Source organism: Sander vitreus, chromosome 23, assembly GCF_031162955.1.
Source record: "Sander vitreus isolate 19-12246 chromosome 23, sanVit1, whole genome shotgun sequence".
Taxonomy (NCBI): domain Eukaryota; kingdom Metazoa; phylum Chordata; class Actinopteri; order Perciformes; family Percidae; genus Sander; species Sander vitreus.
In genome coordinates, this window is record NC_135877.1 from 14,730,955 (window position 1) to 14,749,751 (window position 18,797).

Genomic DNA, 18,797 nt, shown 5'->3' on the forward strand with positions numbered 1-18,797 from the left:
CAGGAGATTTGAACCAGAAAATGTGCCTATATTCCTGGAAAATCACACTGGAGCAGTCAGAGTATCACACATTGGTCTTTTATTATTATTATTATTTTTTTTTTTTGACAAATTCTGTTTTCTTTTTATCAATGGAAACAGCTCCAGGCCTTGTCTTGATTGAATCAAAGAGCTTGATTTTGTTTTTTGCTTTGGGAGAGACGGACAGATATAAAATGTCTCCTCTAATGAAAAAGGTTAAAGTCTTGATACATTAGATTTCCCTTCAACTTTGATTCCAGTGTCAAATCTAACTTTGATTATGACACTGATAATATGGGGAGGTTTGAAGAGGATGAATCAAATGTAATGAGCAGATGGAAATAATCAGCTCAGGCTTGTATCGGGTTTCCTTTGCTGTGATTTGCACCCCCCGGCCACGAGAGAGTTGGTGCTAGCAGGTATATTTCAGGAGGCATGCTCCTGCCTTTAGTCAAGCAGCTGGTGGGCTATATTTATTACACACACATGCAAGGGTGCAAGGTCATGAGTAATGTTTGCTCTCTACTCTCACTTTATCTTCTTTCACCTTCTTACAATTTTTCTTTTTCCTTTTTCTCACAAATGTTCCCTCTTTCATCCCCTCCTTCTCACCCACTCCCTTTGCTCCCATCTCAACCCTAGCTATATTTAAACAAGCCTCTGTCTTTGGGGAGGGGACGTGTCCCGACTCAGACATTTGTAAAGATACAGGACAGGAATATAGAGTGAATAGGGGCTTCCCATAAATCTTCCCCCACTGGTATTTTCTGGACCCCTAGTTTATGTGTGGCCTGTGAGTGTTGCCTTTGTGTCTGGTTTAAGTTTATCATGAATTCCTTTTGAGAAAAAGTCCTGTCCCCCTGCCTTGTATGTGTAAAGTAATTTTGGACTAACAAAACAAACCCGGTCCGTATTACTTTCCCACAATCCTTTGCCAGATGGAAATTCCCAAGAATTTTCCGTTGCAGCGTTGCCTAGGCAACCTTGGGAATAGCTAACAGCTGTTTGGTTGGGAGCCCTATCCTGTACAAAAGGCACATCTGTATAATGTCATATAAAGCATAGGGAGTTTTAAGGCTTTTTTGTAAATCAGGCATGGGTATTCCATTCTATAAGCCTTTTGGATGTCTCAAGGGACATTAAGAAAGAGCCTACTAAACTAATCAATAGTCAGAAAAGTACAACAATGTAAAAAAAAACAGAGCACAAAATACAAAATAACAAGTAGTAGAGATGAAGGAGCAGAGAATGTTGGAAGAAAGAGGTTGTGTGTGACTGAAAGTTGAAGATCAAACCCTGTGTCTCACCTCACTTGTTGTCGTGCCAAGTGTTTGTGGCTGTCCTCTCTTTTCTTATACATTCACAATCACATATTTGTCTGAGAAAATAGTGTACTACTTATTCATCTTATTCTCAAGAAAAGGGGAATATGCTAATTTCCAAAATTTTCCAAAACTATTGCTTTTAATACTAATAAATTACTTACAGAAAAATGGGGATGTTTTGCACATGAAGCTCACTATATAGCAAATAGCCAGATTTTATAGTGAAGGGTGTCCACTGGCTAGTTTTGAAATAAAGGTTTCCCATAAATATCTAGAAATGTGGTAAAGGACTTAATAATAAGACAATTTATCTTAATCGCACAAGAGGTGTTAAGTGCTTAAAATATCTCTAGTGAGACACCACAAGCCCATCTGATGTGTAATATTTTGAGAGAGACGCAGAGAAAAGTGGACCCATGATGGCTTCTCTTGAGCCCCTTAATGGAGTTGTATTGGCGCACAAGAGCTGTTAATGCCAGACTACACCACACTACTACACTACACTGGTCGGTGTAGCCATCAGGGAGACAGTAGATGGAGAGACAGCCAGGGGTGCTCTCTAATCTCTCTATTTATACACATTGTCCGAGAAGTGTGTTTGTGTAGTGAGGCAAAGGGGTAGGGTTGATGTATGTATGGATGGATGGATGGGTAGAGAGTTTGCTCAGAAAGTGTGAAGGTGACAGGGATGTGGATGTTTAGTCATTTGGGCAGAGTTCAAAATGACATGTAGCAAAGAGAAAGACAGCTGGAGGGGCAAAGATGAGTAAGTGGAGGACAAAAACGGTAATATTGTTATATAGAATAACATTTTAATTCTCTGTTGATTTTAAAGACTAAAATACAATATACTGTATATTTAAATGGTACACAGTGTGGGGAAAAACCTTTAACCTCTAAAAATTAAATCCCTAATTCTATGTGGAGTGCCATGTCCCCCATGCATTTTTACAAGCTAATTTCAGTACATTACTTGACAGAAAATCATCCTAGACATTTCTACAAGGAAATAGTTGCCAACTTCTTTTTTATTTAGACCCAACCTGAACCATATCTGGTGCACAAACAAGGGGATATAATAGTAATTAGTTGCTGTTGTAGTTCTGTAGTCTATTGTGCTGGAATCTCACCAGCAGGTGTGATTGCTGTGCAGCGAGTACAAACACTTGCAGGTGTCACAACAATTCTGTTTCCTCTGATTTTAATGTGTCCAGACACCTGCTGGGAGAGGTGATACAATGGGAGCTGTTAGTTCTGTCAGGACGTATATGCCTTTTGACATGGAGGGTGTGGACGAGGCAGACTTGGCGCTAGGGGGAAGTCGAGTCAGTCCCAGCTAGCCGTGGTCCAGAGTGTGAGGTCAAACGTAGGCAAGGGTAGGGAGAGAGTCTGACCCCCAGCCCTCTGTGGCAGTCTCATGTCACCAGTGGAAAGATAGTAGATATCCAAATGGCCTGGTCTGACTTTATTAAAAGACAATTTTAAGATATTTTTTTGAAATGGAAATCATTATGAATGAATAAATCAATTAATTAATTTTTTTTGCTAAAAGACAAACACAAAACATGCGGTTAAAAACAAAAAAACATAAAAATACACCCCATGTACTTCAACATAGGTTACACCTCTTTATTTATAACATGTATTTCAGGATAAGGATAAAAAGGATAACACTTTGGATACGTTGTTTCCCACATAATTGGATTCTATTTGTGGTGATAGCTGATGGGTTTTAGGGGAAGGGGGTCTTCTGGACTCACAGCTGCTCCGAAGCCTGGCATCACCACACAGCTAGCATACGACAATGTCTTCCATGAGTTCACTTGTCCTCCCAAACAGAAAGTATGTTAAGTACCGTTTCTCTCTGCCGTTGTATATTCACACTGGACTGTGAATTCATACTGGACTGAGAGTATGCTGGTCTGGCAGAGGTCCACTGGAACAAGCGTTAACGCTAGCTAATGTTAGCTAATGTCAGTTATCGTAGCTAACATTAGGGTCTATGTGAATAACAATGGCTGAGAAAAACTGAACTACTTGCAGTTTGGGAGTTCTAAGTGAATTTCTGAAAGACGTTGCCGTAAATGTATGGTAAAGCCAGAGTTATGGATGTATGGTAAAGCCTAACTGTGGTGAGGCAGTCAGAGTGTGCACAGAGATGTTCTTCCGTGCTGGTAGGCATTCTTCTTTTTCGACATTAAAAGGCAGACTAGAACACTATTAAACATGCTGCCCCCGTCTGTTACAGAAGAATTGCATCCCCTGGTACCTGCAGTACTGTAGAAAAACGAAGCATCGGTTCTCGTGACATCCCTAGCTACAGCTAACATTAACATCTGTACAGTCAACTGTGGGGCGTATAACTGCACATGAGATTCACAGGAATTAACTCAATGCAAAAAAATTGCTTTGTAGCCTGTGTAAACATACCTTTACACATACTTAACACTTTACATATCATTACGCCATTCAAAGCTAACAAACTACAATATTTGGGTCGCTAAGTATGGTGGTTAATTGAGAAAAGCAATTAAGTTAACAGCTTTTGAAATTAATGAATCTTCACCTAATATATCAATCCCTTTGGAATCAGCTTCCTGTAACCCAAACCTGCTCTATCAATGCATGATTGCCCACCAGCACCACCCCATTATTTGGTAATGATCTCATATAATGTCTTGTCTGCTCATCCACAGCAATACACCCTACATGAGTGCTAGATAGAGTGCAGAAAATACTGTTGTCAAGGCTTTACTTAAACACGGCTCTTCAGATCTAGGCAGTGGGTGCGGTAAAAGGCTCTGACTTGACTTGCTAAGAGGAAAATGGTAGAAGAGAGGCAGAAATATCAATATTGTCTTGCCATAGAGGATAATGAGGCCACGAGGCATTTTACAAAGCCTGCAATCATGGTGTTATTGACCTCAATAAAGGAGAATATATCACTTGTCTCCTTTGTACTTTGTGGTGATACATGTGAGAGGAGGGAGAGGGGAGGCCAAAAGAAAGACATTTCTAACATTATGAGTTTGTTTGGAGAGAAAATGTGAAATAGGGAATACAGAAGAAGTAAAGAGGAAATAATCATGCAGATTTGGAAAGAAGGACCCAAGCAATCAATGGAAGAGAAATCAACTAAGCAAAAGGTGACGGATTTACACAATAAGGATAAAGGAGTGTGATGAAAGAAGGAAAGGCAGAAAGAAAAAAGGGAAAATGACTTGTTTGTCTTCCACAAAGCTCTGTCAGGCTCGCTGCTTATTAGATGCCTTGCTTTATAGTCAGAGCTCTTATTAGCTATCCCCCCAGTGGCTCAATTACATCCAAGCTGCCATCCTCAAACATCCCCATCTTTTTTTGCATCCCCTCTGCTTCCTGTAATGGTGTCAGCCTAGTCCCTCTCTAAGAACAGATTAGAAGCCCAAATTACAACTATCACAGGAGGATTTAAGCTATCTCCCAGTGCTGGATACCATGACTCCACAACATGATGAGACAGGGAGGGAAAAAAATAAGAGTCTTTTGCTGTCGGATCCTTCCTCTGTGACGGTGTCGATGGTATTAAGAGATCATGTGGATTCGCAGACTAGGTTCTGAGTATAAAAACATGAGGATGTTTACAAGACGAGAGGGTGCTGGAGTGGAAACTCGGAGATTAGATATTGAGCCCTGGATTCTTGCGGCTGCTCACACAAAGGCGTGCCGGGCCTCGGAGCCAGCGTGAGGTAGACGTTTGGGCGTTTCAGTCGGAGTGATGTGGCGTCCGTCATTGCTGGATCAATTTTCTGGACTTTCACTCAGCCCAAGGTGTTTACACAGTGTCAGGTTTATCCCTTGGTAAAAACGGAAATAAACTGAAAATAAACACTTGTTATGAAGCTATAGAAATAACAGGGGCACACTTGGGGCAAGACCTGTGCTGCTGAATAACAATGGGAGGTTGTTGTGGTGGAAGAAAAACTGATTTCAGTCCCTCCAGGATTTCGCAATGTCGCGATCGCGCCAATTCACGCAAATTCAACCAATCATCTTGACTTTGGTGCGACTCGCAATTTTGACCAATCACCGCAACTTCTCCGCAAATTTGACCAATAACCGGAGTTTTCCGTGACTTCAACCAATCCCAGCAGTCCCACGTGCCAGACTTTACGTCAGTATAATGTGACTCTGAGTGCCACTAACCAAGCAGGAGTGAGAGAGAGCTTGTTTCCGATATGAAGACGAGACTCGAACATCTCACATTGATGTGTTTCTGTTCCATAAAAGTGAGGGATGTGTGAAGAATATTATTTGACTTAGAAACCATTATACTTGAAATGTTTGAATGAATTTTATGATTTGTCATGTTTGAGGCATATTGAACAAATATGTATGTTTTTATTGTTGGCCTAATATCAGTTTTAGGCTGTGCTTTTTTATCTGTATAAATTTAAATCAGAACATCTGTTCAGATGTATGTGGCTTGGACGCAAGGTCTTTTAAATATTGAGTAGGAAAAAATTAGAGATGCACCGATTACAATTTTCTAGGCCGATACGATTTCTTAGATACCGATTTTAGCCGATTACGATTTCATTTTTTCTAACCACTTTACAGCACAAATATTTATTTTCTATCCTTTCTTTAATAGAACATGTTGCACAGAACATAGAACATTTTTTGAACAGATAATGGATCACTATAAAATAGAACTATATAAATTACTCCTGGTGTGGGAAATTCACACACATCTAAAGGTCAATGTTAGAACCATTTCCTTCTTTTCACATCCAATATCCAACTAAAAAAATGTGATTTTGGTTTTTGGTGTCGTCCCTCCACGCCCTACTTTTTCCTTGCAGGTGTTGCATATTGCAAACTTGTTATCTTCTGCACACACGCTGAAGAATTTCCAAACAGCTGACATGTTGCAGGTTAATTCACGAGGTTCCCTACATGTGCGAGAATAGCGCGGACATGCGCTTCACACCGCGAGCGGGTACGCTCGACACACGGCGGAAAAGTTGAGAGAAAGGAAAAAGAGACTGTGCTGTCGCGTCCATGTGTGCGTGCGTCCTTGAGAACTGTAACTCGTATAACTTATGTTGTCAGTTAATTGTAGCATTGACCGGCATGAAATCGGCATATGTCAGACTGACCTGCCGGTCGCCGGTCATGGCCAGGCACGTGGAAACTGGCCAATTCCGGTCACCGGCCGGTCTATCGGTGCATCTCTAGAAAAAAATGCAAATAAAACTCAAGCAGTTCATAACCACTGTCTTTAGCTTGTTTAAAAATGGAAATTTGTATGACTTGACTTGTGACTTGCTTGACCAAAGCTATGACTTAACTTGCTTGATTGTCACAAAAATTGACTTTGACTTGCTTGAGACTTGAAGGTTAAGACTTGAGACTTGCTTGTGACTTGCCCATGTGTGACTTACTCCCATCTCTGATGTAAAGCTCAACAAGCCACTGACAGAGATGTTCATATTTGATTCATTCAATAAATTGTAATTTTTTGTCTTAAATCCACCAGCCATTTTCCAACAGGTTCTCACTCCCATCTCGTAAAATAAGGACACTTGGTCAGGTGCCTTTTGTCGTTGTTATTGACGCTAAAAGTCTCCTTTAGCGTTTTCACTAAAACGCGCTTGGTCGGGACTATTGGCGTCGCTTTTGACGCAGTTATGTTAAGGAAAAGTGTAGTGTTAGTTGACATACTTGGGTAGGAACCTTTGTATGGAACGGGGGTAACTGGGGGGAAGTTTAATAAAGGTGCACGGCACTGACGATGCAGTCACGTCTTCATGTGTCTCTCTGTTTATTGTTAGTACACGCCAAGGCCAACTGAACATGGTGTCAGAAGTTAACACGGTTAATTACTAGACAATATTAATGTGTAGAGGGCTACGTAGTGCATCAGTTTTAGAGCGGATTGTTTGTGTGCCTATCGAGTGACCGTGTGTCAGGCTAGTCGGAGGATTAGTGTTAGCATCTACGAGACTGCAGCAACATCGCTCTATTTCAAGTCACTCCTCCAGAGAAATTTACTTTCAAGGCAGACAAATGGACAAAGTGGATGAAACGATTTAAAAGGTATTGCATCTGGATTAGACGCGCAGGATGACGGAAACCAGGTGAACACATGTATCAGACATTTTAGTTTCCCTGCACTTAACCCCCGAAGAGGCGGGTGAATATGCAACAGTTAAAGTGAAACTGGATGCTCACTTCGTAGCCCGCAGGAACGTCATATTCGAGAGGGCTAAATTTAATCAACGACAACAAGAAGAGGGCGAGTCAGCAGACAGCTTTCACACGGCGCTACACTGCCTCGTGGAGCACTGCGGATACGGGGCTCTGCACGATGAAATGGTTAGAGGTCGACTGGTTGTGGGCCTGAGAGATAAACGCCTATCAGAACAATTACAGATGGATTCCGAACTGACGTTGGAGAAAGCCATCAACAAGGCTCGACAAAGTGAGCAGGTAAAGAAGCAGCTTGAAATGCTTAAGTCAAACTTTAAAGAAGAAGCCTGCAACACTCAGCTAGATAGTGTGCACACGCGTCAGCGCATCGGCTCAAGTTCAAAACAAAACAAGCAGCGGAGTGCGCCGAGTTTTAAGAAAATGACATAGGACAGACAAATGCAATGCTATAGATGCGGAGACACGCGAGGCCATCATCCACAGCAGTGTCCAGCGAGAGAGTGTGTAACCAATGCAGAAAAAAGGGACATTATGCAAAGCTAGAAAGAAAATAGAAGTGAATGTAGCTGCAGTGACTGAGTTGTCAGACAGCGATGAGGACGTTGCTTTCTTGGGCTCCATGTCAGAGGATACAGGGGCCAGTCAATGGATGACAGAAATAAAAGTGGACAATCACAAGGCAGTGTTCAAAATTGACACTGGAGCAGTAAAAAGGCAATTCCCAATGCTTTTCTCAGGACTAGGGAAATGGAGGGGGATTACACCAGTGTCCTGAAGCCAGGGGCAAAGCCTTTTTCTCTCTCCACACCCCGACGTATATCTCTCCCACTCATGCCACGAGTAAAAGAAGAGTTGAGTCGTATGGAACAGCAGAGAGTCATTTCAAAGGTGGAGGAGCCCACAGCATGGTGTGCACCCATGGTGGTGGTGCTTAAGCGCAACAGCAGAGTCAGAATCTGCACAGACCTCACTGAGCTGAACAAGTCAGTGATGAGGGAGAAGCATCCTCTGCCTTCAGTTGAACTCACATTAGGACAGCTCGCTGGAGCCAAAGTTTTTTTTCTAAACTTGACGCCAACGCTGGATTCTGGCAGATCCCGTTATCCAAAGAGTCTTCTCTCCTCACCACCTTTATAACCCCATTTGGACGGTACTGCTATAACCGTCTTTGTTTTGGGATCTCGTCGGCACCAGAACATTTCCAGAAGCGGAAGTCTCGCATCTTAGAAGGTCTGGAAGGTGTGGTGTGCCAGATGGACGATGTGCTCATCTGGGGAGCAACACAGAGAGCGCACGATGAGAGACCGACAGTGGCGTTGTCACGTCTGCAGGAGGCGGGTGTGACACTCAACGACAAGTGTGAGTTCTCAAAGGATAAAGTTCCTGGGACAGGTCATCGAGGCCTCAGGCGTCAGTGCAGACCCAGACAAGGTGAGCGCTGTGAAGGCCATGACAGAGCCCACTAACGTCAGTGAGGTGAGACGCTTCCTGGGAATGACAAACCACCTGGGGAAATTTCTGCCTCATCTGGCTGAGAAAACACGTCCACTCAGAGAACTGTTGAGGAAATCCAATATGTGGGCCTGGGGTCCACAACAGCAGCATGCCTTTGAGAAGATTAAGGAAGAGCTAACTACACCGCCTGGTCTTGCTCTGTATGACCCCAGTGCAGAAACACTCGTCTCAGCAGATTCATCTTCTTACGTCATGGGGGCCATCCTTCTCCAGTGACAAGGCGAGACAAACTGGAAGCCGGTGGCATACGCTTCCAGAGCCCTTAGCAGCACCGAACAGCGGTACGCTCAAATTGAAAAGGAAGCTCTAGCTACAACATGGGCCTGTGAGAGGTTTGCCAAGTTCCTCTTTGGAAAGACTTTCAACATAGAGACAGATTACAAGCCTTTAGTTCCTCTGCTAAGCTCAAAGCGCCTGGATGAACTGCCGCCATGCATACAGCGTCTACGCATGCGACTCATGAGGTTCTCTTACAATATCTCACACGTGCCAGGCAAGGACATTGCAACCGCAGATGTGCTCTCCAGAGCACCGGTCACTGACACAGGAGGAAGAGGTGAACCTGTATGTGGACACTGTTATAGCGATGTATGTAAAAGACTTGAAGAAATACAGACACATCAGGACTATGACACTCTACTACACACACTGAAGACATACTGCAAGGAGGGTTGGCTGGATAAATTCACCATACAAAGAACATTTCGGCCCTATCTGCCATTCTCAGGCGAGCTAACCGTTCACGAGGGTTTGCTACTTTATGGCTGTAGGATAGTGATCCCTGCATCACTTAGAGCAGACATGCTGAATAAATTGGACGAGGGCCATCTGGGAATGACTAAATGCAGAGAGAGGGCCAAACAATCTGTATGGTGGCCGGGCCTTAGTAAAGACTTGACACAACTGATAGAGAACTGTGATGTGTGCAGTCGTGAAAGAACCAACAAGGCCATGGTCCACAGTCGGTGCAGACCTGTTTCAGACAGAAAACGACAAGCATTACCTGGTCATGGTAGACTACTTCTCAAGATTCTTCGAAGTGGCTAAACTCACTCACACAACATCTGAAGCTGTGATAGACCACTGCAAATCCATCTGGAATACCAGACGTGGTGCGCTCAGACAACGGTAATGCTGATCCTATGGCAGAGAGCACACCTGTCAAACCTGAAATCCTGTGTGACCCCGGTCAGCAGGCTTCACTGCAAGGGAGCCGTGTCCCTGCCAGAGTGAGAGTACCTCCAGCGTACTTGAAAGACTTTGTTCGCTCATAGATAATGACATTGTGAAAAAAAAGAAAAAGGCAATATGTCAATTGAAAAGTGTTGAATGTTGTTGAAAGATGTCAGCTTTGAAAATATTCTATTGCGTAATGGTCTTAACAAAATTAGTTCAGGATTGTTGACGTTTGAAATGATTTGATATTTTCAGTGAGGCTGTTACTGACAGTATGTTAAGAGTACAATGGTTAAAGACTACTTTAAGAAATAAGAGAGTAATGGGAAGCCACGTCTTAGTTTAAAACCCGGTTTGGCCTGTTAGGTATACACCCAAATGAAGTGAACAATCTTTGTTACAGTTTACAAAACATTAGTATGGGTTTTATTGTTTTTCATACATCCCCATTGAATGCATCTTTTAGTCAAAAAGGGAGATGTAGTGTTAGTTGAAATACTTGGGTAGGAACCTTTGTATGGAACGGGGGTAACCGGGGGGAAGTTTAATAAAGGTGCACGACACTGACAATGCAGTCACGTCTTCATGTGTCTCTCCGTTTATTGTTAGTACACGCCAAGGCCAACTGAACAAAAAGGTCGTGGGTGGGCTTACGGTTCCGTGACACGCGGGAAGAACGGGACGGTTAAAGATGAAAGCGACTTTAGGAAACGTGACAAGTGGGACACGAACCCCGGTCTCCTTGGTGAAAGTCCTGTGTTTGACCCATCCACCACCCCAACCAACCTCACTATGCGGAATTTTGGCCTTACATACTACTCGCTAAACCCCGTTTAGCTGCTGCTCTCCCCGCTACGTTCTACGAAAATGCTGAAGGACGCCTTTTTCGTCACTTCAGACGCTGACAGCCACTGACAGCCACTGCCCAAACGTCCGTATTTTACAAGTTCGGGGTGAGAATGGGCTGCATTTTCATATTATACCAACATTTGCATCATCCTGAGCCTTTTTGGTAAGGTTACTAGGAAAACTCAGCCCAGAGTAGTTTTATTCTCCCCGAAACAAGTTTTACTTTTATTTTTAAACAACTATACAAAAAAAGAAATCGCAACTTTTTTTGCAACTTTCACTGTCTCCCGCAACTTCATTGCAACAAACTCCTGCTCCTGCAAAATCAGGCATTTTGGGCCGCAACAATCTATAAAAAAGGCCGCGAAATCCTGGAGGGACTGTGATTTGCTCCTCCCCAGATGTAGTCATTTCTCTTCCTGTGTTGATCAAGGATATTGCATGCATTGCATGCTGCATGACCTTAGACAATTAATTCCATGAGTTTCAGTTGAGATGAGAGGACTTGAAACAACTAGTGCCTGCTAACCTGGGAGACATGAAGAAGTGTTCCATTATTTTGACAGCCCAAAGCATAAGAATACATTCTAAGAGTATTTATTTAAAGTTCCCTTGCTGCTTTCTTTCTAGAAAGAACAGGAATAAGTTTGCTATTAAAGTAAAGACAAGACTCCGCGGAAAAAGCTTGAAGGTAAAATCTTCCCAGTCTTCTCTCCATGAACTCCATCTGGGAACCATCTTTTAAAGTTGGATTACAAGCTCTTGCAAACCTTGTAACAGCCCCGACTGTGAGCTTTTTTATCTAAATCTTGAATGGAGGTAAAAGTAGAAACAAAGTATTACTCAAGGACAGTTTGAGGTCAGTGTACGGTATATCTAAAAAATAATTCCGGTTTAGCACCATTTTGGTCTTGTTTTCATAGTTTGGGCTATCATTTTTATCAGTGATAACTTTGTACTCACCAGGTTAATAATTCTAAAATCATGATGACATTTAATTGGGCAAGAACAAAAACAGCCAGCGGATCAGACAGTGAACAAACCCACACCTTAGCCAGTGTAGGAAGTCACTCTAAACTGTTATAGATGTTCCGGTGTCACACCACAAGGTCCATAGGTTTCCTCAGCAGATGGAGTATGTCCAGTTGTCATGGAATTATAGATGTTCAAATTAAAAAACAATTTTAAGGACTTCTCGTGCATGTTGGCTAAAACGTTTAACACTGAAAGTTCAATCTTGTAATCACTGTGTGTCTGCCTTTGTTTTCTCTTCCCAAATAGTTTAATGTGTTGTTGTTGTCTTTAAATACTCTCTCATGTCCCATCTTTTTTCATGGATGGAATAGTCATGATGGCCAAAACAATGAAAATAAGACACAAATTGTAATTAACCAGAATTAGCCTTTAAATAATTCAATCCAGAATGTGAATTGAAGCTGCACTTCCTGTAACTAACTTGAATTATCCTTCAATCTAAATGGCTTTCTGATAAATGGGACCCAGGAGACTTTGATATTTATAGTTTTTGAGTGTTAAAGCGTATTCACTTCCTGAGCCGATTGTCCTGCAAGTGTATTAACCCTGCTTAAAGTGTATTAAACAGCTGCACAACAGCTAAAGGCCAGAGGCTGTGGTTTTGAAGTGTAGAAACAGGGGGAGAGGGGAACACCCACAGGCACACAGCTCGTCCGGAGGGGTAAATGTGGTCAGAGATAAGAAAGCAGTGCTCTAATGCTGAGTCATACTCTCTATTCTCGGATTGTGTCCGCTTCCCAGTTTGCAGTCTGCACCTAACTGGCAGAGCGAGGTTATTTGTTATTCTTCTATGGTGAGTAAGGGTGTTCCTTTTTATTTTTATTTTATTTTTTCACCTCTCTAAGGTGGCAAATAATGCTGAATAAATCTGTTATACAGCTAGTACTGTACACCCAGAATAATTTGATACTATCTTATTTTAACATCCACATCTTCTTATTTATTATTTTTATTTATCTTTCATTTTAAATTGCAATTAGGCAGTATGTCACTTGATAAAAATATAAATAAAACCTGCATTAATAGATTTTTTTTGACCATTTTTGGGCAGCGCAACAAGCTATCAACACATCACTGACACATTGTCACGTTATAAAGTTGGTTTGGGATGGCTACCTGATGAATGCAAGTCCAATACTCACACTTTTTCTTTGTGAGGGAAATATCTGATTCGTTACTTACTAAATTAAAACAAATATTGATTAGTGCAGCTTTAAGCTTTAACGCCAAGTCTCTGCCAATTGTTCACACTCTAAATTGTTATGCAGTGCTTTGTCATGTGCTGGACCGTCACTCTGAATGGTGGGTACTTCATTACATTAAGAGCTGCACCGGTCCTGGTGACCTTTGACCCTGGAAAACCCCCCACTGCCCCGTGAAAGACCCACTGCTCTGGTTATATACAGACAGTGACACACACACACACACACACACACACACACACACACACACACACACACACACATGTACACATACACACATAACAGCTGGCCTAAAGGTGGCAGCTTCTCTTTCAGTCATTAGAGGGATGGAGGCCAAAGGAGAGGGGGTGGCTACTGCCAATCATGGTTCAAGAACAAATTAAGACATGCCTGTCAAGTCGAGGAATGAACAAATGTAGCAGTAAGAAAGGCTCACATAACTGTGACATGTAGACTATTTTGAATGGTGCGTCTCTTTTTCTGAATTGGTCTGCATAGAGGTGGTGTTGCATTTTCTGCGGTAATATTGACACCGCTCACAGGCACCTCATTTAATTTCACACCATTTAACTCACTGGCACATTTGTGCTTGTGACTGAGGACATGGAAAGAGATGAATTTATTTTCATCATTTGGAGCCCTCATATCAGATGATCTGTTCGTCTAAACTCCAACCAAGTGTGTCTCCAACTCTCTAAAGTCAGTGAACCTGCGATGATCTGTACTGCATGCACATTGAGTCACATTTCACTATCACAAACAACATGCTGAGATCACAAACAACATGCTGAGGTAGACAGGTATCGGAGCTCCTCATCTCAACTCTTGCAAGTATGAAACTAGTCCAGGCCCAAAGGGTGTGTGCATGTTTAAGACCAGGGCTCATTTCCAGCTCGGCACAGGAACATTTGTGTGTGGTATCACAGTGATATTGTGATGTGTGAGTTCCTACCAGGTGGAATAAGTTACCTGTCTTTAAAGCTTGTTTCTGTTACTGTTAGCCTGCCTTAAACTACCTTAGTTTTACACACATTTAGTAGCCCACTTTGACAGATATTTCCCACCTGGCAGAATGACCTACCTCACTTAAAATTACTTTTATTTAATTGTATTTCATCCTGAGAGAGCCACTGCTGGCTGGAACTATCATAGTGGAGTTTGCAGTACTATATGTCACCAATTGGTCAAACACAAGCAGCTGCAACCTGTGGGCATTCCTTCAGACTCCCAGCAAGCACTAGCAGTCACTTGTATCACTGAAAGGACTAAGGACAGGATTATTTTATGTTATTGACTTTATAAGAACATTTATGTTACCAACTTCCTGACTAGTCTAAAAAATGAAGGGACTGGGAGACTGAGATTTTGGAGGCCCTGCTGTAATATTCTGCCAACAAAGTACATTATGGAACACAAATTATTACTAAACATGATAGAAAATTAGAACCCGACCGATAAATGATTTTTAAGGCCGATATCGATACAAAAATTTGGTGATTTAAAAATTCGATATATATGGGCCGATATATATATTTTTTTAAATTCAGAAACGTGTAACAAAACATGAACAGATTTCCCTAAACATTAGTTATTTGTAGTTATTTATGAGTCCTCACTAAAATAATATGATAATTTGTCGAGCGCCCTCTGGTGGACAAACTATGTAACGCCAACACTCAACATGGTTGAAGGGTGTTTCTTCCGTTTTTATTTTATTTTTTAAATATTCATTTATCGGACATTATAAATGCCGATACCGATAGTTTGGAAAATGCCTAATATTGGCCGATAATATCGGGCTCTATATAAAATACCATGTTTTTGGTACAGCACAGTAAGTACAAGAAAGAATAAGAGAAATAAAACTGTAACTCTAATTGATAACTGTTTCAATGCAGTTGCTAAAGAAAAGGATGGTGAAACCGCCCAACACTCTGCACAACTCTTTAAGCTATTTAGTATTGTGTTTTCCATACATTTGGGAGATGGATTAAAAAAAGAATATATATATATATATATATATATATATATATATATATATATATATATATATATATATATATTACACACACACACACAGTGGCACTCATACGTTTATGAACCCATGCTAAAGTTGACTAAAAAGAGGAATAAAAAAATCATCTTTTTTGAAATTGATCTTAATGCCTTAATTAAAAAATTAAACTTCCAACTAAAAAATCCAACCTTTAAGGACACCAATTATCTTTGTGAATGAATAATGTATCATACATAAATAAATGTTCTTCCTTAAAATACAGGGGGCATAAGTAAGTACACCCCTACGTTAAATTCCCATATAGGCAGGCAGATTTTTATTTTTAAAGGCCAGTTATTTCATAAATCCAGGATACTATACATCCTGATAAAGTTCCCATGGCCTTTGGAATTAAAATAGCCCCACATGATCACATACCTCTCACCATACCTAGAGATTGGCATGGGGTACTTTCCATAACATCATCTCTCAATGCAAATCAAAACCATGCCAATCTCTAGGTATGGTGAGAGTTATGTGATGATGTGGGGCTATTTTAATTCCGAAGGTCAGGGGAACTTTATCAGGATGCATAGTATCCTGGATACTATGCATCCAGAGAAAGAGATGATTTTATGGAAAGTACCCCATGCCAATCTCTTTTTAGTCAACTTTAGCATGGGTTCATAAACTTATGAGTGCCACTGTGTATGTATGTGTATATATATATATATATTGAAGCATCATAATTGATATCAGACTTTTAGTCTCAAGTACTGGTCAAGCCCCCAAAATAAACTTGATGCTACATTTCATGCAACTTAGTAGCGACTATTTAGACCTTCCTCGCCTGGTAAATGCTGTTATATTTGGTAAACTCGTAGCTCTGTCCAGAGCCACAGAATACAATATACAGTTCATCTGTTTTCACAGCCTGAGTAGTATTCTCTGTCATGAGTAAGCTGAACTTGGTGTAAAATTGATGGAGTGCCCCTTAAAATTAATCACAGTAGCACAAGTAAATTCCAGAGATCAACACAGTGATTATGTGGTCTTGTTTAACGCAATACCTTATTTGTCTAAATGTCCTACTCATTAGGGTTATCGAGATGTAGTAAAATGTATATATTCATTTTTTATTAATTTTTTTTAACTGCAAGTACACTGGACTTTTGTACCCTTTTATAATTTTATAGATTATATAGTTGTGGCCAAAAACAATCAGCCCCGGATGTTGTAGTAGGCTGGTCTACACAGCGTTCTTACAGACTGTCAAGTAAGCGAGTATACGAGTGAATGACTACAACTGGCAAAAAGAACAAAAGAAGGGGTCTTCAACAATTGCCTGTCAGAAAAACTGTGTCTGCTTCATAAGTGGGTGATAGTAATGACTCAGTGAGACAAGTGTGAGAGGAGAGAGGCTTGTAAAGCCAGCAGGTCTCACACTTGGCTGAGTTTCTCATGGGTCCTCTCATTTCCAGCCCTGCAGTCTGCAACCAACCGCTGTATAGCCGAGTGGCTCCACATGGCTCACCAGCCATTTTGGAGGCTTCCTTCCTTTCCACATTGCCCCTCCTCTCTGATTTCCCCAAGGAGAGAGAGAGCGAGCAAGGGAGGGCAGAATAGGAGCTGAGCATGGGAGGGGATAATGATGCTATCTCATTTTTCCATGTCCTGCTCAAAGTTTCCATCCCCATATGAAATGCTTTGTACTTTTTTTTGCATATAAAGAAACACTATTTCTTCATTTATGAGAAAGCCGCACATCCTGATGTTATGCAGGAAATGTTTGCCCTTTCACTGGAGGAAGAGCAAGATAGTTATTTGCGGAATTGGCTAATCAGAACGCTGCTTAGCCTTTGTGGTTTTACCCAAGATATTTGATTAAACTGCAATCAGAGAGATGTCTAAATTCAAGCACAAAGTAAGTAGAATTAGCAGTTATCAGTATGTTTTACATTACAACCTTATCTCATGTAGAAACCCCAAAGCTTCTGCAGACAATAGAGGGAACAAATCACTTTTGCAACAACTAGTGTGGTTAGGCACACCTGGATCATGTTTTATTGTAACTCCAGAGCTGTCTATATCTAGAAAAAGCAACTTAACCCTTGTGTTGTCTTCCTGTCAACCTTGAAAAAACACTTTTTTTCACGGTTTGTTTTTGCTTTTTCCAACGTTTTAAATTGTTAACTTTTTCTTCTACACATTTTCAGCGCTTATTTCTACATCCCATATTTTCTGATATAAAACAAAAATTGAGAACGGGTCAATGTGACCTGAAGTGACTTGAAGGGCTAACTTGCCTCACACTTACATTAGATGTTAAAAGAATATGCTGTAGCACGCTCAAAAAACATTTAATTAATGAATTATTAATGGCATTGAACATCTTTGATGAAGCATAACCATACACCCACACACGCTCACCGTTTTCACATTATACAACTGATGTAATCGGCCCACTCCTCTTGTTGAAGGCCAACTGGGCTTACTTGAAAAAGTCCCATGCATAACAACCCTCGCCATGGCCAGTGGACCTTATCTCGACCCTGGAGTTGTACAGTCGTTCAACTATCAACGAAAATCCACTATGAAGTCATTTGTAGCGGATTAAATCATCTTATTTTCCCAGAGAGAGAGAGAGAGAGAGAGAGAGAGAGAGAGAGAGAGAGAGATATGGGGGGGTGAAAGAGGCTGAGCTATGTGCTGACATTACGCCCATCCTATATCTGCCCTCAGCTACTAGCAGCTGTCTTTCAGAAGGCTAAATATACTATGTGGTGGCTATGCTACACATTTTCAGCCTGAGCTAACCCTGCTCACATTACACTGTATTTTTTTTAATAAGATAACATCGACAGGGTTCATATGTCAAAGGGCCCTCAGCAGTGTGGAAGGTGGAGAGGTAAATTCACACTGTGGGGGAGAAAGGGTCATTTTCTCTATTAGGGTCGTTTTCTTTATTATGTCATGTATTGTTTTAATGGGTGTCGTAAAGGAGCCGGGGGGAGGGTTTGTGTACAATTACACTGTAAGTGTCTTATAGGCAGATTTCGTCAGTGTGTGACAGAGCCAGTTTAGCTGTTGCCATTGTGTCCACTCCATATGATAAGCTAAGCCAACCGGCTACTGGTTGTTGTTTCATCAGTTTGTTTGATAAGGAGGCTTGCCTAAAACAAGTTTATTATAACCTAAATACAGTAATTCTACTTTGTACATTCTGAAAATAAACATAAATAACTTTGTAATAACCAAGATTCATTGGTGTTTTGACAGTGAGGGGGTATGGTGGATATGGTTTAACATAGACAACCACGTACGCTCATGCACGCGCACACATAACCTGAACTGAACTTAATGCCAGGGATTTCCATATATAGGAACTGGTGTCCTTAAAATCCTCATGGCTAAGGTACAGGACAAAAAGTTGATCTATAACAGTTTAGACATGCTGTGTTTTGATATGTTCATGGACACACAGAC

The 18,797-nt window shown here is 41.3% G+C and overlaps 1 protein-coding gene across 2 annotated transcripts in view; it reads left to right on the top strand.

The window, feature by feature from the left end:
• LOC144537651 (voltage-dependent calcium channel subunit alpha-2/delta-1-like) overlaps positions 1 to 18,797 on the top strand; it is a 99,760-nt gene that overhangs the window by 4,566 nt on the left and 76,397 nt on the right. The gene's annotated exons all lie outside the window — the stretch shown is intronic.